The sequence below is a fragment of the Chondrus crispus genome, genomic scaffold, assembly GCF_000350225.1.
Source record: "Chondrus crispus Stackhouse genomic scaffold, scaffold_4, whole genome shotgun sequence".
In the NCBI taxonomy this organism is placed as follows: Eukaryota; Rhodophyta; class Florideophyceae; order Gigartinales; family Gigartinaceae; genus Chondrus; species Chondrus crispus.
Genome location: NW_005179249.1, coordinates 692,189 through 707,456, shown reverse-complemented (window position 1 = coordinate 707,456; position 15,268 = coordinate 692,189).

The following is a 15,268-nucleotide window of genomic DNA, read 5'->3' as shown; positions in this document are numbered from 1 at the left end:
GCGAGCACGAAATAGAGATAGTACGTTACGCACTTTTCGGAGTAGGGGAAATGAGAAGATCAATGAGGAGCAGTGCGAGCATGTAAAGACCTACGCTAACGACCTCAAACGCATATATGTGGATAACTACGGAATGGTTGCAAGCGGTGATTTACGTTGGAATTTGGATGAAACAAATTCGATGGAAAATGGGTCATAAAACGAAACTCTTCGAATACCGGTCTACCCGCCACGAAGAGTTCCTTGTGTCAGCGACTGCTGCAGGGCCCGGGAAGTATGTTTCAGCTTGAGTGATAGCCTCTGCCTCTGAATGATAGTTTCCGCCCTTTTTTGTTTCGGCGGGCAACAACTTGATTGCCAGTTTGTTGGAGCCACTAAATGATGATGTGTATCGCGATTCCAATGGAAATTCACACTGCATTTCGACTACAGGCTGGTTTCCAGGGCGCCCGCCGTTCTGTCGCACCGATAAAGAATCAACAGAAGCGATTGGTCCCGTTTGCACTACAGCATGGAAATCACTGTGTCGGAATAGTAAACGGTCTGGGCAGTAAAGTTTTGCTCTCACAAAATATGGACTTGTCGCCAAAGGGGTATGATTGGCATGAGAACTGTGTGACAAAACGAACAAAAGTTGTTTAAAGCCCTGCAAATACGTCCCAACTTATCCCCGTGCCAGCTTCGTGAGGGAATTCCATCACGCTGGAATTTGGGTGAAAATTAAGTGAACTCGGTGAATCGCCGTCTGTGCGTGAAAGTCACCGGCCACCTCACCGGCATGACTCAAATCTTCACCAACTTCACCCAAATATTCAATGACCTCACCCAAATCCTGACAAGCCTCACGCAAGCCCTCACCATGACACCGCTCAGGGACGCCTCAAAACCCCTCCCCTGTTCCTCGTCCGTCCTCAACTGCTCCCGTGTTCCCTGTCCGTCCCCAGCCCATCTCCTGTTCCCCCTCCGTCCCAGCCCTCCCCTGAGCCCATCCGGTATTCCCCGTCCGCCCAGCCCTCCTCCTCTGACCCCATCCCGTGTTCCCATCCGTCACCCGCTCCTTCCCTGAACCCATCCCGTATACCCTGTCCGTCCCTCGCCCCTCCCGTGTCCCCCGTCCGTCACCCGCCCCTCCCGTGTTCCCCGTATGTCACCCGCCCCTCCCCCGTCACCCTCCGCTCCCTGGATTCCCGCGACCTAGTCTCAAACACGCTTTCTGCGCCCTATCGGCGCCTGCAGAGCACATAGCACACACGTCTCACCGATTTGCCTGTGCCCTTACTTCGGAGCTCCGCCCCGCCTGTAGCTCCCACACTGCTCCTCTGCTGCTCTGTGACGCACGCCAGTACAAGACAGAGACTTTTTCTCCCTGTGTGGCGACCAACATTGTGATGACCAACATCGATAGCGCTGGTTCGGCTGTGTCTGTGTTTGAACCCTCTCCTGTCAAAGAGCAAGAAGCAGACGTGCGAAGGTCTGTTTTCAAAGAGTTGCAATGTAATGTATTTTTACCTTAAGTCACTACCTGCGCATTAGTTCACTTGCTGCCAGCAAGGGAGCTTCTTCGGGAGGATCTCGGACCCCGCTCTTGCGTATTGGTAAGTCAGTCTACTGGAGCGCCCCGTGCGTCGGTTTTAGACCTGAACTTCTCCTCGAATGCTGCTCGATCATCGCAAGATATCATTTTTCTGACTAGAATCTTTTCTGAATGCCAATTCTCTCAGCAGCGTTTACAAATTGCCTGTCTGCATGTCACACACCACTGTCGCATTCGTGCTCCCCCTTTCTTCCTGAGAGTGCGTCCGTTCAGCTTTAACGAATAGCTGTATGAACATAAAGAACAGTAGCTATCCTTTCCTTTCACTCTCTGGTGCGAACTGTATCCTGTCAATCTTCGAGCAACGTCTGCTGGTCGAGTATACTTGGATACCGCATCCTTGACGTACAAAGACACAGAATTGAACTGCACGCTCCTATTTCTACTTACATGACTTTGACGCTCTGAAGCTATACAATCCCTAGCAAGATGGCGAGCAAAACTGGATATTGTTGAGCATCTTGACACATTGTGTCGCACAGCGTTATAACCTTGCAAATAACCTTTCTTGTAGGTCTCAAAATCTGGAAGAGCACCTTGCGCTTTTGCCACAGAGAGGCGATATACTACCGCGGCGTTGTTCACCTGAGCACAGAGAGACCTTCCCAACACGCTAACAATTGGGTTTTCGGAAGCGTTGTGGTTTGCCAAATGTTTTAAAGCCCGACTAAACTCGTCTACACCCCCTTGACATGATTCCAAAACACCAAATTTGATGGACTTATCATTCTGGCTGGTGGAAGTGGCCCGTGCTGTCCGACCAAATGCTTGTAGGCTTAACTTAAACTATAAATAGATCCCAAGGAATACAAGTCCGTCGCATGTGTATTTGTGAGTAGCTCGTCGTAGTCTCCTGGGATCAGTCTTGCGGACTTCTCGACCCATTGAAAGCAGGAAAAGCGCAAGGATTCTAGAGAAAACTTATAATTGACGATGAGAGATTCATGAAATTCGAGAAGGACAGAGTAAATTATTTTCCCAACTCCCAGTTCGCTGCTCTTGGCAATCACTAGTAAGATCCGCAGTTTCCCGAGAACAGCACAATGATGTAGGCATTGCAATCTGTGCTGTGTCGTGGGAACCACATCACGAAACACACGTAGTGTTTCATCACAGCGACCAACAGAATTTAAGAGTAGAATCGGACCGTATTTCTCTCGGGTTTTCTCAGCTTTCTGAATAGTTCCCAATGCCGCCATAGTTTTAACTTCAATTGACCAAACGTTTATATCGTTGACATCGTCCTGAATCTCTGCGACGCCATCTGGACTTCTGGCAATAATACTTGAAGACTTTGAGCCTATCAGGCCAACAGAGCATATGTATTTCACACAGTAGCGCATCGTCAAACCACTAAAAATTCCCACAGCCATATTACGATCAAAGAAATATGGCAGACCTTTTAGAACTTTAGTTTCGTTCACGGAGCCCTCTTTCATCCCCGGAGTGCTTACCGATGGCTTCATAAACCATGACCCTAGAGACGCAGTATACATTGCACGACGAAATCTCCTCGAGCTTGCAGCTCTACGCTCCTGATGGGTAAGGTTGGTCTGCTCTGTCACATTAATTTGAATGGCACCGCTGATGAGACCCTGTCTTAATTCCAACAATTTCGAAACAAGCTGCGGGCGGCGTGTAGACGCAGGTTCCCTGTATCTTAGCGAGCACAGAAGGGATGACAGATGTCTGTCAGTGACTCTTCTGTTGCTAAGAGATTCGGGACTGCATTTCCGCAGCTCCTCGATGGCATCTGTAGTCGTGCCCTCGTCTGCACCAACTCGCTTTTGAATCCCAGCGGCTGTCACGTCATCCCATTTGAATTTGATGGTAGATTTCGCCTCTTCGGCGTTTCGTGGTAGTGCTTCTGTGCCTCGAATGACGATTTGCCCACGTATCAACTCCGAGATACCATAAGTGTGCTGGCCAAATGCTGCACAAAACCAGTTAAAACGCATGAGTGGTTTTTAATGTGAACATAAAAGCTCTCGCCAAGAACCACCCCGGGTCTTCTGATTGAAGCAAGGTCAGGTGCTTCACACCTGAAAGTGCAAAGCTGACTCGCAATTGATCCACAGACATATCCGAAAAATGGGCACTCCTGCTATAGCTCCGCGTTCTGTTAATGCTCTGCTCTACTCCAGTAGCACTGCAAATTTCCTGAAAGTGTTCAGCCGTTCTCTCACCATCGCTGCGGCGAGTCTTCCAGCGATACTCACTTTTTGGGATTAACGTAAACAACTGTGCACCAAACAAACTCGTATTGTTGTGGTACACTGCCGCCACACGTCCTGTAAAGCTTTCCCTGTACACAATCGATTAAATCTTTTTCCTGATGCTCGACATTGCTTTCGTATTGCGCTATAAACCGCCCTGCAGCCTTTTTCACTAATTCTCATACCCTTGTGTCTTTTCGATATAGGTCCGTCACCAAAGACAACGAATAATCTAAACTTCGCTTCTGCTTGCCAATTCCAGTGGAACCGAGAGTGTCATTCAAGAAATCTACAGTTGCCTCTGCATTTTAGCCTCTGTCAGCAGCAAAGAACGCGTCGCTCATTGGCTCTATTGCGCCTGGTGTTGCGGCGCCTTGCAACAGTTGGACAAGTCTTTGCCATACGTGAATAATTTTTTCTCTCGGCCTTGAGTAGTGACTGGCAAGAAATGCCGAGGTCAATGCAGATCACAGGGCGTTATTGACGGGCCCCAAGGCCTTCTGAAGAGTGCTAAGTTGGGCCAGGCTTGTAAACTGAGTAGGCGCTCGTGAACGTAACCGCTGATGATCGTCGTCTAAGCTCAGAATAGTTTGACCGGGTATGTAAAGTATCGCGCTGTTGATCGCTGCAAGTTCATTTTCCATCTCTGTAATGAGCTGGTTTCCTAACACGGGCCTATTTTGCCATCCGTCTCCCAAGTGGTGAACTCTTTGCCTCCGTTCCGTTGTCCCACTTAACGCCGACCAGATGTCATTGTACCGTTGCCTGCTTAGTTCTGTTTGAAAATGGAAGTCCTGATTCTCTGGGGCTGTTATAGTCGCCACGTTGCTTCCATATGATGCTGCCAGGACGCGGGTTATTATGACTTTTCTTATCTCGTTCACAGTTGTGGGAGAATTTTCCATGCCTTCAGTACCCTGTGAATATGTGCTTTGAGCTTACAATGCAAGGCGTAGAAAAACGTTCAAAATCCCCAACCTCGAGAACAAACTCTCTGTGACGATCTGATCTTCCTTTGCGGTGACCTTAATCTCTCGTACAGCGTTTTCCAAGACGCCATTCGCCTCCCGCACAAAGCGCTCCCCTAACACTTGATCAGCGTCGTCCAGCTTGATTTGTACGTCGTCAAAAGCAGAGGCGTACTCCCACCCAGTCTAACCACCATGCCGCTGTGCTAAAGAATGTGCAGGTGCGCTTCCTCAAAAATCGCGGTCACCCTCCGACGCGGCAGCAATTGTACTTGGCGTATGCCCTGCCAATCATCCCTCACAATTCCTTCTATGTCAGTGGCTTCCCATAGACTTTCCGTCGGCTCAGAAAAAATGGCAGACCAAAAGTCTTCAGTTGCGAGTCTTCTCACCACTTTCTCGTTTGACGGAATTAATTCTCTAACATTCGGCCGCTCACGAACTCCATCTCGGTAAAGTTGGTCTATTTCATGGTCCAAAATGACGCTTTCTGCTTGAGAAAGTGATTCATCAGAGCTGTGTTCATTTTCTCGAGAGCAATGGCCGTAATCCTTCCCCCCTTCATCTGCCTCAAAAACTGATGACAAAGGAGATTCCATTTCGTCAGAAAAAGGACAATCAGACCACGATAGGACATCATCTGTAGCACGCTCGTCTCGATCTAGGTGTATGCATACGTCCTCAGAAGAGAGGTCCAGCTTACGGCGAATGCCTGCAGCTCTATCTGTTACATTTTTTGCTTCCAACTCTGCCCCTGCCTCGAATCCATCACATTGCAACTCTTTGAAAACAGACCTTCGCACGTCTGCTTCTTGCTCTTTGACAGGAGAGGGTTCAAACACAGACACAGCCGGACCAGCACTATCGATGTTGGTCATCACAATGTTGGTCTCCACACATGGAGAAAAAGTCTCTGTCTTGGACCGGCGTGCGTCACAGCGCAGCAGAGGAGCAGTGTGGGAGCTACAGGCGGGGCAGAGCTCCGAAGTAAGGGCACAGGCAAATCGGTGAGACGTGTGGGCTCTGTGCTCTGCAGGCGCCGATAGGGCGCAGAAAGCGTGTGGGAGACTCGCTCGCGGGAATCCAGGGAGCGGAGGGTGACGGGGGAGGGGCGGGTGACATGCGGGGAACACGGGAGGGGCGGGTGACGGACGGAGGACACGGGAGGGGCGAGGGACGGACGGGGTACACGGGATGGGTTCAGGGAAGGGGCGGGTGACGGATGGGAACACGGGATGGGGTCAGAGGAGGAGGGCCGGGGCGGACGGGGAATACGGGATGGGCTCAGGGGAGGGCTGGGACGGAGGGGGAACAGGAGATGGGCTGGGGACGGACAGGGAACACGGGAGGGGTTGGGGACGGACGGGGAACAGGGGAGGGGTTTTGAGGCGTCCCTGAGCGGTTTCAAAGTGAGGGCTTGCGTGAGGCTTGTCAGGATTTGGGTGAGAGCAGTGAATATTTGGGTGAAGTTGGTGAAGATTTGAGTCAGGCCGGTGAGGTGGCCGGTGAGTTTCACGCACAGACGGCGATTCACCTAGTTCACTTAATTTTCACCCAAATTCCAGCATGATGGAATTCCCTCACGCAGCTGGCACGAGGTTATACAGCGGTGCGACGCATGTATCAACGAAATATTTAAGATTACTATTCGAACTTTGAGAGATGAACTTTGTTCTATTGAGATAGAGGAAACGAAGGCGATGGCCTTTAATTGAAAGCTGGGGGGTGTGGTGTACCGAGCTCTGTGAGAGGGCATTATTCAGTCATCATTCACCAGTCTGGGCCTGTGGCCAAGGGAATACAGGTTCTTGGCTAAGTTCAAGTATGAAAAATCTATGCACATGAACGGAATGAGGACAATGAAAGCACGTCTGTAATACAAGATAGGCAGGGGTTCCATTGCGCCAAATATCCATTCATACGCTTCTCCGCTTTAAGAAATTACAATTGTGATGTATTAGAGGTTTGGACCATCTACGACTATTGCACGCTTGTCAAAGATTTTGTCGGAACGTAGGACTGTGCATGCATTTTTACCTGCCGTGCCGCCCCTACATGCTCCCCATCAGGCCACGTGAAGCCAGTGGAGGAAACACGAGCTGCGACTGCCACCAGTATGGCTCTTATGTGGGTAGGTTTGTGCCTTATATGACAGAGGCAGAACTTATTCAGCACCTGAAATACAAACAAGCCGAACAATCTGTAATGCAATGGACACACTCGCCAACGAGGGCGTAAATCTCGCTATGAGGGAAAGCGGTATGTCCAGTCACCACCAAGGTGTTCGGGGCCCCCTGTCTGTGGTAGCTCAGAGGTAACGCGAGAATCGCGGGTAGAGTCGCGGTCAGCGCGTGAGGGGGTACTCGGGATGGAGTAACTAGAAGGAGTGGGTGTGGCGGTCGCGTCGCGGACCGCTATCGACGGCGTCGAAGAAGAACAACACAAGAAGGCAGAAGAAAGAAGGAAGGAGAAGTGTAGCGTAGAAACGTAGAAAATAGGGAAAAAAGTAAAGGAAAACAAGAAAAAGGATGACGACGAAGGGTGCAGGTACCAGACTTAGCCAACTAGATAGGAACCGTAGAGGATCCTACACTGCGGAGGCAAAACCGTGAAAAACAATAAAAAGTATTGTTTTTGGACGATAGTTTTAAAGAAATAACGAAACGTTGTCCAAAAGCAATGTTTTTAACATGGAAAACATTACTATTATTGTCCAAGGACGGTAATTAGATTGCATTAATAACAGTACTATTGTATGTGTGGCGGCAATACATATAGACCTAAGAAACATTCTCAATGTTGTCTATGAACGGTACATCGTCACTTTTTCTGAAACAACAGAAGTTTTGTTTATGAACATTCCAAATATTGTTTAAAAGCGAGGAAATGACTTGCAATCACAAAATTAACTCGTCAAATGTTAACGAGGCGGGTGACAGCATTTATGAGGTTTCCGAGGTGATTCTGATGCGGAAACGCAAGAGGCGAAAACTGGACTTGCTAAAAGCAATGCCTAGTGCCAATCGTCTCTTATTTATAGACGATGGTAAGGCCGTCAGAGCGTCTGACATGGGGAACGACAATGAAGACTCATCAGATGAGAAAGACCTTCATGGTATATCTGACTACGCAATGACCGTGTCATCCCGTTTGACCCAGAGTGTCGGCGTAGGGTGGGGTGCGTTGATGTCTTCACATGTGCGGCTTGTCGGGCCTCAACGCGTGATGGAGGGGTCCAAGCTGGAGGCTCGTGTTGATGGAGTGCCACTGGGTGTTGTGAAGAGGTTATCGTCCAACTGCGAGAAGCGAACAGGGGAGCAGTCTGAGAAGAGTGCTCCTGAGGTTTGCGTGATTGCGTATGGGGTACCGTGGAATGCGTCCCTGTATGACGATGGACAACCGCATCTGCTCACCATTCATTCAGCTTCGCAGCGGCATGCTTCGCACCCGTTTTCGTTTAACGGGGTGCCTGAGACTGGGATGAAGGCGAGATTGATACGATTATTGTCTGCTTTGTTTTCGCTTTCTGACTTCGAAGCAATGTCGCCCAAGTTATGTTCTCTAGGCTTTCTCTTTACTTTTGCGTTTTGCATTCCTGGTTTGCTGCGAAAAAGAGCAGCGACGTTTGTTCTGTTTACCATGGCAGCGCTTCTGAGGTTCGGGCCTGCCTTTATAGTGACCTATCAGCTCAGAGAGGCTGATGCCGGTCTGGGGATGGCAGGACTGAAATCAGTGTGGTTGCCGTCTTCCTTTCATCCATCGGGCGTGGATTTACCGTATATGTTATCTGTAACCGTGTTGTTTGGGAGCTTGGTTCCTGTATCGTTTTTGGTAACAGTAGGTACAGCAGGGCGGAAATCTGGGTCAACCGTGCAGTGCTGTCGTATCACATGCGGAGTGCCACCGCAGTAGCATCCCCCCGCCGTTTCTTGTGCTGAGTGCCACCGGAGTGGCCTTCCCTCATCTCTTCATAGCTCGTCGAATTTCGCAAGTCGGGTGCCGTTATTCTTCGTCTGCAAGAAGCCCACTGGCTGGTGGACCGTGATCCGAAGAGCGCCGTCAGCTGGATGGCCGTCAGCTAATACTCCTTCGCGTGCGGCAAGACCGAGGTCGTGCGCCGGTTTCTGCACGAGGCTACTACGCTGGACGCAGGCTTGGCACCAGCGTGCGTCGCCGTGGGACATGCGTGCGGCCTCGACCTCGATGTTTCACTAAGCCGCGACGCGCCATCGTGCGCCGCACGCTCTCCATCCTCGTCGTCTGCTGCCTGCTCTACTCTAGCGTCCTTTCCCCCCGCGCACCATGCAACACCCCCCCGCCCCCGTCACCTCACCGCCGCCCTATCCCCCACCGGCCACCACCCGGCCACGATCCCCCACACGTGCGTGGTCACCCGCCGTCCAAACACCGTCCAAGACACGACGCCCTGTGCCGCCTGGGCCTGGCGGATGCGCTGCTTGACATCGACGCCCAGGTGATCCGCGGCTACGCCCTCTTCCTGGGCCCGCGCGCCGAGCGCCTGCCGTACCACCAGCCTTCCAGAACAACTAACTGGTCGTATACCTGCTGGCCATCGCGGCCGACTGGCTGCAGGGGCCCTACGTCTACGCGCTGTACGCCGAGTACGGCTACGGGAAGGAGATCGCCCAGCTCTTCATCGCCGGCTTTGGCTCGTCCGCCATCTTCGGCACTTTTATCGGCTCCATCGCCGACAAGTATGGCCACAAGTTTAACGTCCTGGTCTTCGTCATCACGTACGCCCTGTCCTGCATGACCAAGCACTCGCCGAACTTTGCTACCTTGATGGTCGGCAGGCTGCTGGCGGGCATTGCTACCAGCATCCTCTTCTCGGCCTTTGAGTCGTGGCTTGTGTCGGAGCATAACAACCGCGGCTTTGATCCCAACCTCATCGCCGACACTTTTTCAAAGGCCCAGTTTGGGAATGCTGTCGTCGCCATTGTCGCAGGCCAGATTGCTGGCATGGTCGCTGCCCAGTTTGGAAAGGTCGCCCCGTTTGATACGGCCGCTGTCATCCTCGCCGCCACGGGCCCCATTTTCATGTTGTCCTGGTCCGAGAACTTTGGCGATAGTAGGCAGACCGTCACCGGCGGCTTGCGCAGTGCCTGGCATATGATGATTGCCGATGAGAAGATCTTGCTTGTCGGCATCATTCAGTCCTGCTTTGAGTCTGCCATGTGTCTCATGGTCTTCAGTTAGACCCCGGCGCTACAGGCCGCGTCGCATGCCATGTCACTTGGCGAGATTCCGCATGGCATGATCTTTAGTTCCTTCATGGTTTGCATCATAATTGGAAGCATTTTATTCGTCTTTCTTATGAAGACACAACCCGCTGAGCTATTCATGCGCAATATGTACATCATAGGCGTCGTTTGCTTTGTCGTCACCACCATATCATCCAATGTATGGGAGGTGTACGGCGCTCTGCTTGCGTTTGAGGTCATTTGCGGTTTGTACTTTCCGGCTATGGGTACCATGCGAGCAAAGTATGTTCCTGAGGTCACCCGATCCGCCATTATGAACTACTTTCGTCTTCCTTTGAATCTCATAGTCTGCCTCATTCTGTACAAAAACTATGAGAATACTACAGTCTTCTGCCTGTGTGCCGTCATGATGGCCATTGCCGTCATATGCCAACAGCGCCTTTTCAGTGCTTCAAAAGTCTCCATCGGCACCAAAGATGAATGGACTAGAGAAGAGCGCGCCGAACTCGTCGAAGAGGGCGATAGCACTGTTGAAGATGCTGTGCGGTAAATCAACTTGCCCGCCTACCCCCCCCACACCCATACTATCGTGGGTTTCACCTGGCAAAACATGCGCTGCTTCTGAGACAGCTCTGTGGCAAAAAAAGGCTCGCCACAATGCTCGGAATTTAGAGATGCGAGTTGGTAGTACGCAGTAGAACAGTGGAGCGTAATGTTGTATTGCATTGAATGTGTTTCAGCCCGATGGATAAAACGGCCCGCGTTAGAATCAGTCATTGAGAGGTCTGACATCTATCAGTGCGAGTATGGTGCGTCCCAAGCGTTTTCCCAGCACGCTGCAGAGCAGCACGCTGTTCTTCATGCAAGGTTGCGGAGAATTTGTCTCTCTGTAAAGAGCTCTCCTCGCTTTGCGTCTAAAGTCTTCAATGCCTGCCAGTTGACTTTTGTTGCCAGCTTTGATTCGCGTGCAATGTGCCTTTCGAAATCCAGATAATCAAGCCACAAGTCCACATTTGTGTTCGCCGATTGCAAAGCCGTTGCTGCTTTAAAAAGTTTTCTTGTTTGGAAAGGGAGCTGAAGCACGTCTGCACTAGATAGTTGTCCCTGACTCTGCATGCGGTCATAATTTTTCATTTGAGACCGGATGGCCGAGTGTAATGACTTCAATGTGAGCGGGGGCAGGGAAAGCATGGTATCGCAAATGCCCTGCAACTGTTTCAGATTGCCCTCTGAAGATAACCATGCGCAGAGAGCTCTCTTCTCATCGCGCCCTCGAAAGGGGATGAGAACCTTGGCCGTCAACACATCGTGCGATTTTCTTGACAAGGGACAAGTTTTTGATTCTAGCATGTTCGCAAAGTGGTTCATAGACCAGGTGTGAGGGTCTTTGGGATCCACACCGTCGGGGCCTTCCGTTCCGCTACTAGAAAAATCACCACTGAAAACTTTTCCAGACTTGATGAGGACAAGCACTTTCTTGGCGAGGGAAGTAGCTGCCTGGTGCTGTTCGCAAGTGCTGATAAGGGCGATTAGGTTTTCCCAAGCTGTTGGTGGTGGGTTGGTGGGAGTAAGGGAATGGGATGGAGTAGTGGAAGGTTGGCCGGCCGGCGCAGGCACGGGAGGGAGAAATTGGAACAATTTATTCCGAATGTTGTTGGGATGGAGACTGATCTTGAGTCGAGCACGGGAGGCGTTTCGGCAAAACCTTCGGCCCTCCAAACGGCACTCGGCGTCGACATGCAAGAGACGGGCTCCCTCGCCCCCCCCGGCGTCAACGCGAGCGGATAGGACGAATAAGTACCACGCGCACTACTCTACGACGCCCATCTACAATACGATAGTCCCCAAACGCGGGCCTTCCCTCCCCTGGCCCTCCGCGCGGTAATCACGTGAGCAAGTCGACGATCTAGTCGACGACGGCGGCAAGAAACGGGGGCGTCTTCTGCGCGATAGGGACGACGACATCGACGACCTGGTCCACAAGCGACGGATGTTCGGGCTCGAGCACCTCCCTCGCGAAGCAAAGCACGAAGCCGAGCGCGGCGGCGCGACCATTGACGCTCTCAGCGGCTTTCCAGAAGGAGCACGCCGGCCTGACGGCGGCGCGGCCATCGCCTGCGGCGGGGGTGGAAGCGTCGACGGCGGGCGCGACCGTGCGCGCGGGCGGGGCTCGCTTGTGCGGCGGGGCGTTGGCGATCTCGGCGAAGGCGGTGGCGAGCAGCTCGCAGCGCTGGAGGCCGGGCAGGGTGACGAAGTCGTCGTGCGAGAGGCGCGCGGCCGAGGCGATGCGCTCGTTGTCCAGCTGTGCCACGGCGCGTGCGCGCAGCCCGTCCAGCTGGGCCACGGGGTCGGGCGGCGGGCGCGCGGCGGCGGGCGCGGGCGGCGGGCGGCGCGACGCGCGGCGCGACGCGCGCGGCAGCAGCAGGCGCAGGCGGCGCGCTAGGCGCGGCAGCGAGACGCGAGCGCGCGGCGGCAGAAGTGTGTTGAAGGCCAGCGTCACCGACACGGACACCACCGCCAGCACGCCGACCAAGACCGGCGGCGGCAGCTCGAAGGCCGGCGCGGGCGCGCAGCGCCGGCACATCGGCCCCGGGGGTGGCGCGCGCGGGCGGCGCAGCGTGCGAATGGTGGAAGTGGCGGGCATGGTAGAAGCTGTCTTTGCAATCAACTCATACATACTTCTGAAAACTGTTTTCCCGCGAAACAGTTAAGTGATCTGCACAAACAGTCGCAGTTCGAGTTTGCCGCGCTTCCCAACGTGATGGGCAATTCTTTCAGGCGGTATGTACGGAGTTTTACGCATAGTGGTTCCGAAAACATCCCTTCAACTTCGAAGGCACTCCTCACACCCCAGAAAAACATTTCGACTTCCGAACGCACCACTTGTCCTCCTCCATCAAATCTGCGATCTTCGTTACCCCCTCGCGCGAAATCAGCCGTTCTCGCATCTCACCGACCTCGTTCTCCAGACACGTCGTCGCCTCCTTCATCACCGCGCCAACCTCTTCACACTACAGAACCTTCTTCCCTTCAATCACACACACCAGCGTCTTCGGGTGCAGATAAGACACGACGGAGGTCTTCCCGTTTGCGATTTCGGACAGATTCTGTGGGACCTTCATTCCAAGTCATAGCTTCGCCATCATCCAGCCCCCAAAAAGAAGCACAAGGAAACATGGGTCTGCGACGTACAGTGTCCGCGCATAAGAGGCGTCCATTGCCATTACAGGCCGGAATTGGAAGCGCCGAGAAGCGTCGAAGACTAAGACCCTCTCAGACTGAGACCACACGTTCGAACCCTACTGCGCGGGTACCCCTGTCGAATTCATCTGCGCTTGGGAGCACCGAGTTACAGCCTGCCGCACGTTCCAACCCTACCTTGCACCCACCCCGATCGAATTCATCCGCGCTTGAGAGCACTGAGTTGCAGCGATCCATAGTGGCAATGCACAAGAGGTTGGCAGAAGAGCTGGCCAGCTGCAATGCCACATTATCGGACCTAGTGAAAAGCAATGCCAATGCGGCGTCCAGTTTAGAGGACATCAAACTCCTCATTCTTCAAAGCTCTGCAGGTAGTTCGCGAATACCATCTCGATCAAGGGTGCAGGGAGGGTCTCGGAAAGGTGCAACTAAGAACCTGGAAAAGGACGTTCTCAAAGACAACCCCACAGTTATTATCGAAATCAATGCGGCAGTGAACGCGGATACCGTGTCAAGATCGCTTGCACAGACTCTATCTTCGTTTATGGATGTCTATCACAATAACCAGGATGACCCCCGGATGACATCGCGTGTCGTCAGCGTCCTCTTGTTCGGGCTCAAACGTAACAAATCTCGTTCAGAATTCAAACACAGACTGGGCAAAAAGCATGCAAGTTTTCGCTTCAGTACAGCCAAACGTGCGGTGATGAACGCAAGAAATCTCTCCGACGAAAGTATACGAGCATATGCGGCAGAATTGACAACAACCAAAGCCTTTATTGATAGGGATGCTGACCGCAATGGAATTGATGTTTATGTTTCTACGAAGCCTTCTTGGCTGCAACCAGGTGTTTTGGACAAGCAAGCGCTGCACACCGCGCGAATGCATCACGAGTGCGTGAAGGCCGAGTTACCTCCGGATCCCTCCTGCCCGACTAGGCGCAAACATCTGTTCATATGCAAGAGGATCGTCACTATTATTAACGACTGTTTGAGAATCTCTCGGGATCGCTCAAACGTCAAAATGTTCGAGAGTGGCCTCTTTCTACTGGTTAACTGGAGTGAATATGACTCTTTCCATCGCTCTCACTCGTCACCCACCTTTCGATTTTTGCACAGTGATGCGGAATCCGTCCCCGCTTCCGAGATCCCTGACACTACTGTAGGGTGGGATACACACACATCCGTCACCAATCGGAAGCTTCTGGCTGCTCTTATATCTGAAAGCAAAGACCTGGTGATACAGGCGACTTATCAGGTCACCGTCACTGGTGGTTCGAACGGCGAAAACCGTGTCACAGAGATCAAGCGCAACATTAACATCTGGCGAATTGCTCTGCGCTTCGTCTGCGCCTATTGCCATTGTGGTGAGGAAATGACTCTTGGATCACATGCGTCAATGCTTCGAACAATCTATCGGATTGCTTGGTTTCTGAGGCAATTGTTCTCTGTTCGGGCGAACTACAATCTTTCAGGTATAACGGCAACGCATGATGAGGCAACAGCTGTCAGTGGTGACGTGACAAGTGAGAGGAGCCAATCTTTGATACCCGAAATCACGCTGCGAGAGATGTTACCGGGTAGATCGGAGAAAGAGAAGGTTATCAGTGGGGTGTTGAAAATCTCCAAAGAGACATTCGCCAGATTAAACATTTCTGCACCGCAAGACATTGACAGCAGCGAAAGCGCTGTGCTAAGCGGCACCAATGAGTGGAGACATCAAACAGAAGATTTGGAAGATGATTTCGACAGTGACGATGATGATATGGCGGGAATGCTAGACTAACATTTCTGCCCTGATAGGTTACGTAAAGTTCGGATTTGCACGACCAGTGTCAAGACGGGTTCAGCAGTACGCGCTAAGCTGCATGCCAACAATTGCACGCCTTTACTATCAGAAGCTGCAGTATTAGAGCAGGTGAAAAAGTCGGAGCTCGTTCTAGTGGAGGACATCACTCGGGAAAATCGCATGAGGGGCGCGATCAGCATTCGAAAAAATCATTTCGGCTGCTCATGTCGGCAAGAGTGAACAGGGCGGAACCGATATAGTTTATCCTACCTCCATAG